Genomic DNA, 11,646 nt, shown 5'->3' on the forward strand with positions numbered 1-11,646 from the left:
GTAAGGAGCATTAAGGAATCTACTCCTGAAATCATTGTTGCACCATATGCTAACTAATTTGGATGTAAATTTAAAAAAATATAAAAATTAGATTTAAAAAAAAAGGATTTGTAAATGTGCTAAATTTTCACACCCACCATCTGAGCAGGTATCCTGAGAATACTAAGTGTTGGTGAGGAGGTGGGAAATGGGAATGGGTGGGAATATAAATTGGTCTGATCACTGTGTAGGAGGTAGGCGCTAACACCAAAGAAGCACACACCTGGAACCGGGGATTGCCATTTTTGTGACAAACCTTGTAGAACTATTTCATTCTCAAAGACATGGAAAATACAACTTGAAATAAAAATTTAGGTATTAATTAAAAACAGAGAAATGAAGAACTATGCCTGGAAAGATAGGCTAAATTCGAACTTGAGAAGTTTCTGAGTATCAAACTAAATTCTATCTGTAACGGATTCAGGTGGTAATGGTAAGCCACTGAATGGTTTTCAACAAGGAAGTACTGAGACCAAAGCTGTTCTAAAGATGGTTTAGCCCAGAGGGGAAAGATGGTTTGGAGTGGGTCAATGACCAGGGAGGAAGCATTGTATTAATATGGGAATAGGTGACAAGCTGAACTGGGCGGATGGTGCCAGGAATTGAGAAGAGAAGATAAAAAACAAATTCCAGAAATATCCCACCTGCTGTGTCAAACTCCCTCCCTGTTGCCCTGCGTGTCCGTTAATCTCCTACCGGTCCAATACCTCCTCTCAGCCTCTTGAAGCCTCTGGGCCATTTTAGACAAGACAGCCTTTGAGACCATGGTCTAACTCACAGCCTCCTCCTCCTGGCCTTTCCTGAGGTTCAGCCCCATAAGTACCATCTTGCTCTTCTGGAAGATAACAGAATTTTCTCACATACATACCAAGGTAGCAAAGTTTGTCCCTTGATTTTCTCTTTGTCTTTGGTTGTATGACCATTCTGTGCTCTACAGAATTCCAGTGCTTCCATAAACTAAGTACAATCTCCACAATTAATGTCCTCACTTTTGCAAGAGTTAATATTCCTGTGAACTAGCAAACACACTCCTAGATATAAAATGGCTTTGGAAATATTCCTTCCTCTTCAACTTTTTGGAAGAGTTTGAAAATGAATAGCATTAGTTTTTCTGTAAATGTTTAGCACACCTTATTTTTAAAGATAAAATCTCCACATATGTGATGTTGAAGGAGTAATGACAGCTACCCCCTGGCTTTAGGGTAAAATGACAAAAATAGATATGAAGTCCTATCAGGGAGTCTGGAATATAAAAGAAGCTTTTTTCCAGTAAAAAAAAAAAAAAGTTTTTCTGGGCTGCCTAGCTGTCTCAGTCAGTTGAGCCTATGACTCTGTATTCTCAGGGTTGTGAGTTCAAGCCCCACATTGGGCATGGAGACTACTTTTTTAAAAAGAGTTTTTTTTCTCCTCTCTACCTCAGTAGACCTGTCAAGAAAACTCAATAAATGTTCACAGAATTTTTAAAGTTTATCTACACACAAGTAACGTATACATTACTGTAACAATAAAACCTTATTTATCATTGGTACCTAACAGTGAATGGCACCTGATAGAAGCTTCCAACTTTTTGTACAATAAACTATACAATTATTATGTAAAAAGGGATGCTTTAAAAATATTTGATTAGTGATTTGTTATGACCTTTACAAAATTAGGATAAGAAGTTTTTATCTTTTATTAATACATTAACAGATTTTCAAGGCTAACCTTAAAATCTTTAATAACATTTTTATAAAAGTCTATTACTGGGAATTGTTAAGTAAATCCAGGAAACATGTTAAAGCATTGGAGTCTAAACCATTACCAAAACACATGAAAGCTCTTTTTCTGGAAGGCTGCAAATCCCTTCCAAATATATTTTTCTGGAATTATTTACTCTACTTTTATTCTGTCTACTTTTACCCTAAGTTTTGTGAGTAAAATTTCAAAATTTCTGATGGGTATATGAAATGTTTACATTTTATTTGGATTCTACACTCACTTCTTTGTCAGTTACAAGGTCAACTCAGTAAAGCTTTTAGTATTTATTTCCTAAATGTATTGATTTCCTAGATGTATTGATTTCCTAAAACCCAAAGCTTGGTTTCCAACCTCCCTCATTGTGTTAGGTTGGAATGTTGCTAGTGTTATTCTTTCCCTTTGAATATGTGTAAGTAAGGGCAGTGCATAATTGGAAATTAGGGACAAAATTTCAAATCCATTTACTGATGTCCAAATGACTTTACCTTAGCAGTTTACAATTAAATGTTGATAGTTAGGAACCACCTTAGCAACATTCATTTTATTAATTACTACATGTGGTACGATTCTTTAAATTTACCGTTTATTTCACAAGAGGAAAGATTTCGTTATCTCATTAGTTTAAGGCACTTGCTTATTTTTATAATCCTCAAGTTGATTTTTTCAATGCCGAAGTACGTAAATGTTCTGATTTGTTCTTCTCGCAACTAGAATTTTTCCCCAAAACTGTAGTACCCTTTTAATGGGATTATTTGTGGCATAGTTCACAGAAATAAATGGATTCAAATTAGTTTATATCAACTCTCATTTAGTTTTGGTTCATCTATGGTTTTATATAGTACTGTTAACCTTCCTCCCCACTTTTAAAATGAGATGCTTACAATAGAAAGGTTATTAAGATAGAATAAAATAGAAAAGCCAAATGAAAACCACTCTATAGGAAATCTGCCTCCCGCCTTGTAATAGAAGTGACTGTTAGGTTTATGATGCTGGCGATGTAGCAGGTATTGGCTGTGGAAGCGGCTGGGTGTTTTCACAGGTAGACAAAGGCACACGATGAGCGTAACTTGATCTAGATAGAATTTCACACTGAAAGAAGTAATTTATTGTGTATTTGACCCATGAGATGTCATAAAAATATTCCAGAAAAAATACAGCACCTCCTATAAAGGATTTCTTAAATGAATGTTCTGTGCTGTTTTAACTTTGACCAGAATGCTTTTCCTTAGATCCTTGTCAAATAAAATAATCGTCCATCAGACTAAAAAGAAAATGCATAGCTTAAAGTTTACTTGAAAATGAACTAACTTTGGGTCACAGACTGAAGTTTATTTGGGGATTGAAATGCATATTCTATAATTGAGTGTGGAAAAGTGTGTGTGACCGTTGTTAAAATTCTCCTTCAAAATTAACTCAGCTTGTGGAGTTTGACACAAAGCCTCCTTTTCGTTATTGTTGGACTCTCTTCTTGAATCAGCACAGGTATCATTAACCCGAAAGGAGGTTTTGAAAGGGTCTAAGGGAGAATTTTCTGCCCCCCATCTGCCTCTCAGTCAAGTTGCCACAGCATTTGGTATCTGCCATTACAGGCTTCTCCCATTACTTTAAGTGGTGACTTTGTTCCATGGTGTGACTTGCCCTCGGGCCCCTCAGGCTGACGACTTGTGTATCCTTCACCCTCTCACTCACTCACAACCCCTGCCACTCAGTCGATCGCAAACGCCTCCCAGACTCTGTCCTCTGGCCATTTCCCAGAGCCTCTGCGAACCCCATCTTCGCTCCCACGCTGTTAGAAGGTGGCTCCTAGGCTGGGAGCTCCTCAGCCACTGATCACTCGCCTTTGCTTCAGGCACAAGAAATTCTTACCTTTCCTGGAACATTTCTGGCCCTTTCACAGCTCCATGACTTTCTCTTCTTGGCTGTACCTCTCCTTTAGCCCAGGAAAGAACAACTTGCCAGTCAGACTTCATGTCGAATGCCACCATCTCTGTGAAGCACATGCCTGCCAGCACATGCCGTATTGCGGTATTGATTTCTGACTACACACTCCCCACTAGACCAAGCCGCCTGAGAGCCGGGGTGACTTCTAACCCTGTCTGGGTCACCGACACAACTGCACTACGCATCGCTGTTCCCGGCACACCTGACATGCTCAAGATATATTTATGTGGTGCGTAATTGGCTGAACAAAACCCCAACACTTGGGAGTAAAACATCAATCTGCTACCTCCAAATATGTTCATTCCGGTTCCTTTCTCTGGGTTTGGAAGTACCGAGTAGCAAGAAGACATGGGGGCTTGGGGACACTGATGGAGCAGATGAGAGGGACGGCGGGGGCCGAGGAGGCCATCAGCCACACTTCACCCACCTCACAGTGGGCCAGGACCGGGCCTGGTCAATGTGACCGATACTAAGAGGCTTAAAATGCAACCAAAAGAAAGCGGACAGGAGGAGGGAGGGTGGGAGAGGATATTGTTGGACACTTAGATCGTTTAGGTGACTGCTCCGTGGATAAATACATTTTGAAAAAAATAACTTAGTGAGGTGAAATTAACATGACATAAAAGTAATCACTTTTTAAAATGTTTTCTTTATTAAGAGAGCGAGCAGGGGATGTGCACAAAGGAGGGAACAGAGGATCCTAAGCAGGCTCTGTGCTGATAGCAGAGAGCCCAACACAGGGCTCAAACTGACGAACCGAACCTGGAGATCGTGACCTGACCTGAAGTCAGACGCTCAACCGACTGAGCCACCCCAGGTGACCCTGAAAGTAACCACTTCAAAGTGAGAAATTCACAACGCTGTGCCTCCAGAAGTGCTAGAAATGTCTTGGAACCAGATACATATTTTTAATCCTTCCTTCCGACCGCTGTTACACACACTATCCCTTCAGTAAAGGAATACACTCCCTAGTTCTCCTCCCTCTCAATCTTGAAGCAAACGCACAGCTCAGGGATGAGAAGTATGTCCCAATGTCCACGACGTTTGAATCCCACCTGTTACAATTCTGGTGTAGTCGGGTGATGGTGGATGCTGAGTGACGAGCTGGAAATGCAGATCAGGTGGATGACACTAGACCGGGACTAAAACCCACATTTCTGCTTTGAGGTTTGGGACAAGACATACACTTCTTTTGACTCTTCTATATTTGATTTCAGAGGAGAGGTACCCCACAAGGAAATCCCCTTATTAAAGAGAGGAGCAGAGGGGCGCCTGGGTGGCTCAGTCGGTTAAGCGTCTGACTTCGGCTCAGGTCATGATCTCACAGTTTGTGACTTCGAGCCCCACGTCGGGCTCTGTGCTGACAGCTCAGAGCCTGGAGCCTGCTTCGGATTCTGTGTCTCCCTCTCTCTCTGCCCCTCCCCTGCTTACCCTCTGTCTCTCTCAAAAATAAACATTAAAAAAAATTTAAAAAAAGCAGTGAGCACACAACAAATGAATAGTGTAAAGTTGTGCCGGATTAACCTGTACCTGGGCTGCTAGGGAGGTGTCTGTGCACCTGAGCACGTGTGTGTTATGCTATAGATCAGTGTGCTGTCTTCACAAGGGTGGTAGATGTTGGTAAGCCTGGAGATTTGTAAATGTATAGTTGTGATTCTTTTTGTTCTCTAATCATTAAAATGCCCAGTGAAAAGCCATGTAGAGACCAGTTTTGGTGAGAGCAAACATAAGCATTTAATTTCATTCTAGAAATCTGCCTAAATATCTGAAATGTGAGTAGCACAAAGACAACATTTCTTTGTAAGACACGGAGACCATGTGACTGTGGATCTGTGTTAGCTGATGAATTATAATGGGTATAGTGAATGCTGTAAGAGCATGTACTTCAAACCTGACAATTGGAGCTGGCAACCTGTACTAATATATTTCATTATCTTGTGTTTTTTTTTAAAAAAAATTTATGTTTATTTATTTTGGGGGGAGAGAGAGAGAATGAATGGTTGAATGAATGAATAGGGGAGAAGCAGAGAGAGAGGGACACCTAATCCAAGCAGGCTCCAGGCTCTGAGCTGTCAGCACAAAGGCCAATACTGGGCTCAAATCCACGGACCATGAGACCATGACCTGAGCTGAAGTTGGATGCTCAACTGACTGAGCCACCCATGCACCCCTTATCCTGTGCTTTTTAACTTTATTTTTAGGTTACATTTCTTCTAAAAGATTTTTTTTTTTTTTTTTTTTTTTTTTTTAGATTTAACCACAAGTATGCTTTCAAGGCATGGAATACCTCTCTCAAGCTACTGTGACCATCCTATCACCAAGTCTGTCCCCACACTGTCCACAAATGCTTGGACCAGAATAATTCCAAGTGACCAAAGAGAACTGGCTACCACCACCTGCAAAGACAGTGCTCCACTGTGACGGAACTACTAGACTGTTGGGAGATTTGCCCTGATACTTGGTATGTGCTTTCCTTCCAGTAACACTGTCTGTTGCACGTTCATTTTAAGGCATGGCTTACTTGATGCTATGAAACCATTTTCTAGCTCCTGTAAGAAGTCAGTGCTTCTGAGTATTAGCTTTGTTTTCTTAGTGACATCAGTTTGTTTTAACGTTCTCATCAGGGACGCTGTTGTGAGAGGAGACGTAAATTAGGTTTTACTCTGTTTATTCTGCGTTTCTTACAAGCAGGATTTTGATGAAATAATCTTTGGAAATCCAAAAGCCTTACGTACTATGATAGCATAATTCATTTTCTCCCTCACATCTCATATGACATCCCTCTGAAAAAAAAAAAAAAAAGAATATTTTCAGCAGGAGACAAACACAAGGCAAAGAAGGGGCTTTGGGGGTGAGATGGGGGACAGATGAGAACCGCAGAGTTTGGTGAAACGTATCTGCTCGTTCAGTGTGCCGATTCTCAGTCGTCCGGCTTCCTCCACATTTCCACCCATTTGACTCCCCACCTGTAAGGGCAGCTGCTCCAAGGAGCAATTTATAAAGTTGCAGTTCATATTGTGGTTGCAGTTCCAGGACTGACATGAAATTAAATCAGTCTTGAGTGCTGTAGGATACAAAGGTACCTTCCGAGTTTGCTGAGCCCTCTATGACTCCTAATAAATCTTAGAAAGGTAGCGTTCCACCAGTAACTGTCCAGGCTCCCCTGTCATGAAAGAACCTCGCAATGGAAACAATGAAGTTTTCTTTGCGGCCGTATTTCATACCACGAGAACAAGATATACGTGGAGGCCGCATTCCTCAGCACCCTTTTCCAACTTTGGGATAAGCACTTTGTAAGTTAAATGAGCCCTTAACATGCTACTTCGTGTTCCAAATGGCTAGGGCCACGTGCTAGGGAAACATCCATGAACAGTTGACTGTGCCCACAAAGGTTCTTTATTGGTTTTCAACAACAGAAGGTAAGTCTTTAAAAAGTCTGGGAGCTGATAAACTTGCCTTCGCAACAAATGTGTCATCCTTCGCTCTCCAGGGACACCCACTGAAGCCCACGACTCCTTGTGGCGGAGAGAAGGTGTGTGAAACAGGTGCTATCAGATGGTAATGCTGAATCACGCCCAGTGCTAACTCAGGTTTTCTAATGTTTTAAAATGTAACCTTTATTAGTCAATCGGCCCCAAATCTTGGGACACAAAGAGTCAGTTATTGAGGCCTGCACCAAGTGTTTTATTGGCATTTGCACGTAATTTTCCTCAGACCTATCTGAGCGAAATGTTACCATGATGCCCTGTGATGGTTAACTTTACGTGTCAACTTGGCTAGGCTGTGGTACCCATGGTTCCAAGTTTGGGGCCAAACACCAACTGAGATGTGGTTCTGAAGGCATGTTTCAGATGAGACTAACATTTAAATCAGACTTTGAGTGAAGCAGAGTGCCTTCTATGTGGTTGAGTTCATCCAGTTCATCCAGTCCGTTGAAGGCCTTGAGAAGAAAGATTGAATTCCCCTGACAAAGAGGGAGTTCAGCTTCCTGAACACTTTGGACCCGAAAGGGCACCAGCTCTTCCCTGGGGCTCTAACTGCAGATTTTACTTGTCAGCCCTCACAATCCTGTGTACCAGTCCCTTAAAATACATCGTTGTCTCTCTCATGTGTGTGTGTGTGTGCACGTGGGGGGCGGGGGCTGTGTATTTTAACCCTGGAGAACCCTGACTAATGCATCTCTCTTTTACAAATGACGAAACAAGTCCCAGAGATAGATATTAATTAGCTGTAGAACACGCAGCTAGTTAGTGGCAGGGTAGAGTGTGGGCTGCTGGTCCTTGAAGGGCCACCCTCCTCCTAGTCGCACAGAGGGCCGGCATTCCTCCCCGCCTGTGGCCCACAGCCACATGAGGGGCACATGAGGAGTTGCTTGTGTTTAATCCTGTCATCGGTTTATTGGAAAGATTTTCGCTGCAGCCTGCATGAGGGAAAACGATTTGCTTGGGATGAATGTGGCCACCAATGTGCTATTTCCCTTAATCTAAACAGGGCCTCAGGCACACTTCATTGATCATGCCTCTAAGCTGAGAGGTCGCCTTCAGGCTGGCCAGCAAATATTATGTTTCTCAGGCAGCCCTATGCTGTCAACCACATTTCCTGATCTACTCTGATTAGATATATAAACAGCTTCAGTAAAACAGAGCCCGAGCTTTGCTGTTAAAAATGTAAGATAAGGCTTCCATAAAGATTCATCAACAGCAGAGACGCTGTCTAAGTTGGGTCTGAGCCCTCAGAGCTCACGGCTTCTTTTTTCGGTGTTGTAAGGAAGGTCAGTGGGCAAATGCCTATGATTTATTATCATGTTTTAATAGTACTTGTGCTTTGGTTAAGGGACACCTTGGGGAGAAGAAAGGGTTAAAATATTTGAGCAGGGTCACAAAGTGGTCTTGCATTAAGAACCCAGCACGGAACTGACATTACTAAAAGTTACTTAGTCATTTTGTACCTGCTAAGAGGTATCGCCCGGTCCCAGCTAAGAACCGGGAAGAAGCAGGCTGATACCTGCACGGTGCAGAAAGTTTATGAAGACCAAACACTCCCTTGAAACTCCGCTGGGGAAATGAAACAACTAAAACCAAACATCTTCTACCTTCAACCATCATGACTGTTTCCGATACATTTTGTAAGATACTCAAGTACAACGCAGGAGAAGTTTGTGAGATTTGAATATAGAGACGTGTGTTTAATCCGTGCATATTGCAATATCCTCTTCCACTGTTTGTCCCCAGGATAGATGAGATGATCTAAAGGATTTGTCCACCTCCAGTTCCTTGGAATGAGAACATATGCCTTTTCCAGATGATTTTCAGTATTTATTTTTCAGAAAGAAAGGGATCGATACCAGTTTTAAAGAAGACAAAGCAAGGTGAGAGTAAGAAGAGGTCTAGCCAATATCGCTTGGTGGGAAAATGTAAGAAATTAACATACCAGTGAAGTTTTAATTTGTTTTGATATTTATATATAATTTCTGAGACACATTTTGCTCACATAAAGAGCTGACCATTCCCCACTTTGATGATCATTTACAATTTCCCCAAATTAATCAATGCAATTTCTACTCAATACAAAAATAATTGCTAACATTTATTGAGCATTTTCTGTGTACCCAGGCCTGTTCAAAGCACTCTACACAAATGAGCTGAGAAAATCCTGCCAGCAATCACATGGCCTGCTGCTTTCTCCCCCCTCTTAATCTCAGTCTATAAAATTATACATGCTAAATTTAAGCCTTTCTTGAATTAGGATTGTATCCTCCCAGGTTCATGCCTGGTTTGGGTTAACATCAAATGCAAATATGTCAGGGCACCTGGTTGGCTCAGTCAGTTTATCCTCTGACTTCAGCTCAGGTCATGATCTTGTGGTTCGTGGGTTCAAGCTCCCGCATCAGGTTCTGTGCTGATAGGGCAGAGCCTGGAGCCTGCTTCAGATTCTGTGTCTCCCTCTCTCTCTGCCCCTCCACCGCCCATGCTGTTTCTCTCTCTCTCTCTCTCTCTCTCTCTCTCTCTCTCTCTCTCTCTCTTAAAAAGTAAGCAAACATTTTTTAAAAATGCAAATATGTCCCTTATTCTTCTGAGATAATTGTTTTATTCTCTTGGAATCATTGTAATCAACCAGTGGTTCCTATGTCTGGCTGTGCATCAGGATGGCATGAGGAGCTTTCCAAAAATGCTGGTTCCTGGGCCACACCCCCGACTGCCGGATCTTTTTTCTTTTTGGTGTTTTTAATGTTTGTTTATTTTTGAGAGAGAGAGAGCGCGAAAGCGTGAGAGGGGGAGGGACAAAGAGAGGGGGAGACACAGAATCTGAAGCTGGCTCCAGGCTCTGAGCTGTTAGTACAAAGCCCAACGTGGGGCTCAAACCCATGAGCCGTGAGATGATGACCTGAGCTGAAGTCAGATGCTTAGCCAACTGAACTGTCCAGGTGCCCCCTTACTGCTGAATCTTTTAGAGTGGAACTCAAGAGTCGCCCCTTTTGCAGAAGTGGTAACTGAATCTCATGAATTTGACAGCCAGAAGTTTACCCTGAGAGTAAATGGGTAGTAAGTGGAATTGTAGTTGATCTTAGTGCTAGTTGTGCTTATAACAATCTATTTTCTTTCTACAAGGTACTCAGATACTAAAGCTAAAATGATACTGTCTGCACGGAAGGGTACATTTGAGGCACTTTGGCCATCTCTCTGAAACGACTAGAAAAAATGAGGATAGGTAGGCTTTCATTCTTTCCTTTAGATCAAGCATTCTTAGGTATGTTTGACACATGCCAGTGGGTTTCAGTATTAGAGTGACTGGAGAGAACCCTTCCTTCAGATGGTTGTGGGTCTAGAAGCATGGCTGCATGGATGTCTGGGACCTTCAGCATTTTAGGAGAAGCAGACGTAACCCTGAACCCAGAGTCAGAAGCCCAGGGTGCCAGTGCTGTCCCAGTCACCTCCTATCTGCTCAGCCCTGAGCAAATCTTAGGATCTCTTTGGGAGCACTTCTAGCTTTTGCCTCTGACATCTCAGTGAAGGGCCCTGAAGGCCAGTACCCAGGCGTTCTGTAATGACGAAGCCTGCTGGTTCTCCGAACAAAGGTGCAGAACAGAGGTGGAGGGCACTCTTTTGACGAGCCCATTTCTGAAAAGGGGCAAATTCTTCATGAGAGACAAAAAGTGAATCTCTGATAGTATCCAGGCACGGGGAGCCTGAGAGAAGGGTCTCTTCGGCTTGCTTGATATTTATAAGTGTTGGGGAAGGACAGGGTGCTCTCAGCTTTTCATCTGCAAAAGGAGCATTCTGTTCTGCATGTCATTTTAAGAGTTCCTGCCACAGAGTTCCCCACGTTTCTTAAGGGAAGGAATTTTATGTTATAAATATTGCACTCAGGGCCTTTACTACAACAGTAAATTATTTCCTTAATTCTTTCGTAATTCCCAAGTACACAGTGCAGAGGTAAACAGATCTAGCCTTTTGCCATTTAAAGCTCTGAAGTATTTATGTATAAATCCAAGAGCACTGCAGTCCAGTGTGCAGGTGACACACAGCAGGTTACTCTGTGCGTCCTTTAGTTGTAATTTCCTGTTTACCCAAGGTGAAGAAGCATCTTGCTACCACAGAGCGGAATCAGATATACGCCATTTGCACCCCCGAGAGCCAAAGTTACGAGGACCGAGGACCATCTCTGTTTTCAGACAAGCTGTGTTTACTCTGCCTTCCGTCCTCGCTCTAGCCCCGCCCTTTTCCTCGTCATGTTGATGTTCCATGGCTCTATTTACATACTTCTCCCCAAACCAGGTGCACACATTGCGATTTCTTTCCCCTGTAATAGAAATAGATATCATATATAATCATATAGAATAATTATTACATTAATATCAAAATATAAACAATATGTAATACTCAGTTGTATATAATATGCAGTAATAATCACTATAGTATAAATTTC

The sequence above is a fragment of the Panthera tigris genome, chromosome F2 (assembly GCF_018350195.1).
Source record: "Panthera tigris isolate Pti1 chromosome F2, P.tigris_Pti1_mat1.1, whole genome shotgun sequence".
Taxonomy (NCBI): domain Eukaryota; kingdom Metazoa; phylum Chordata; class Mammalia; order Carnivora; family Felidae; genus Panthera; species Panthera tigris.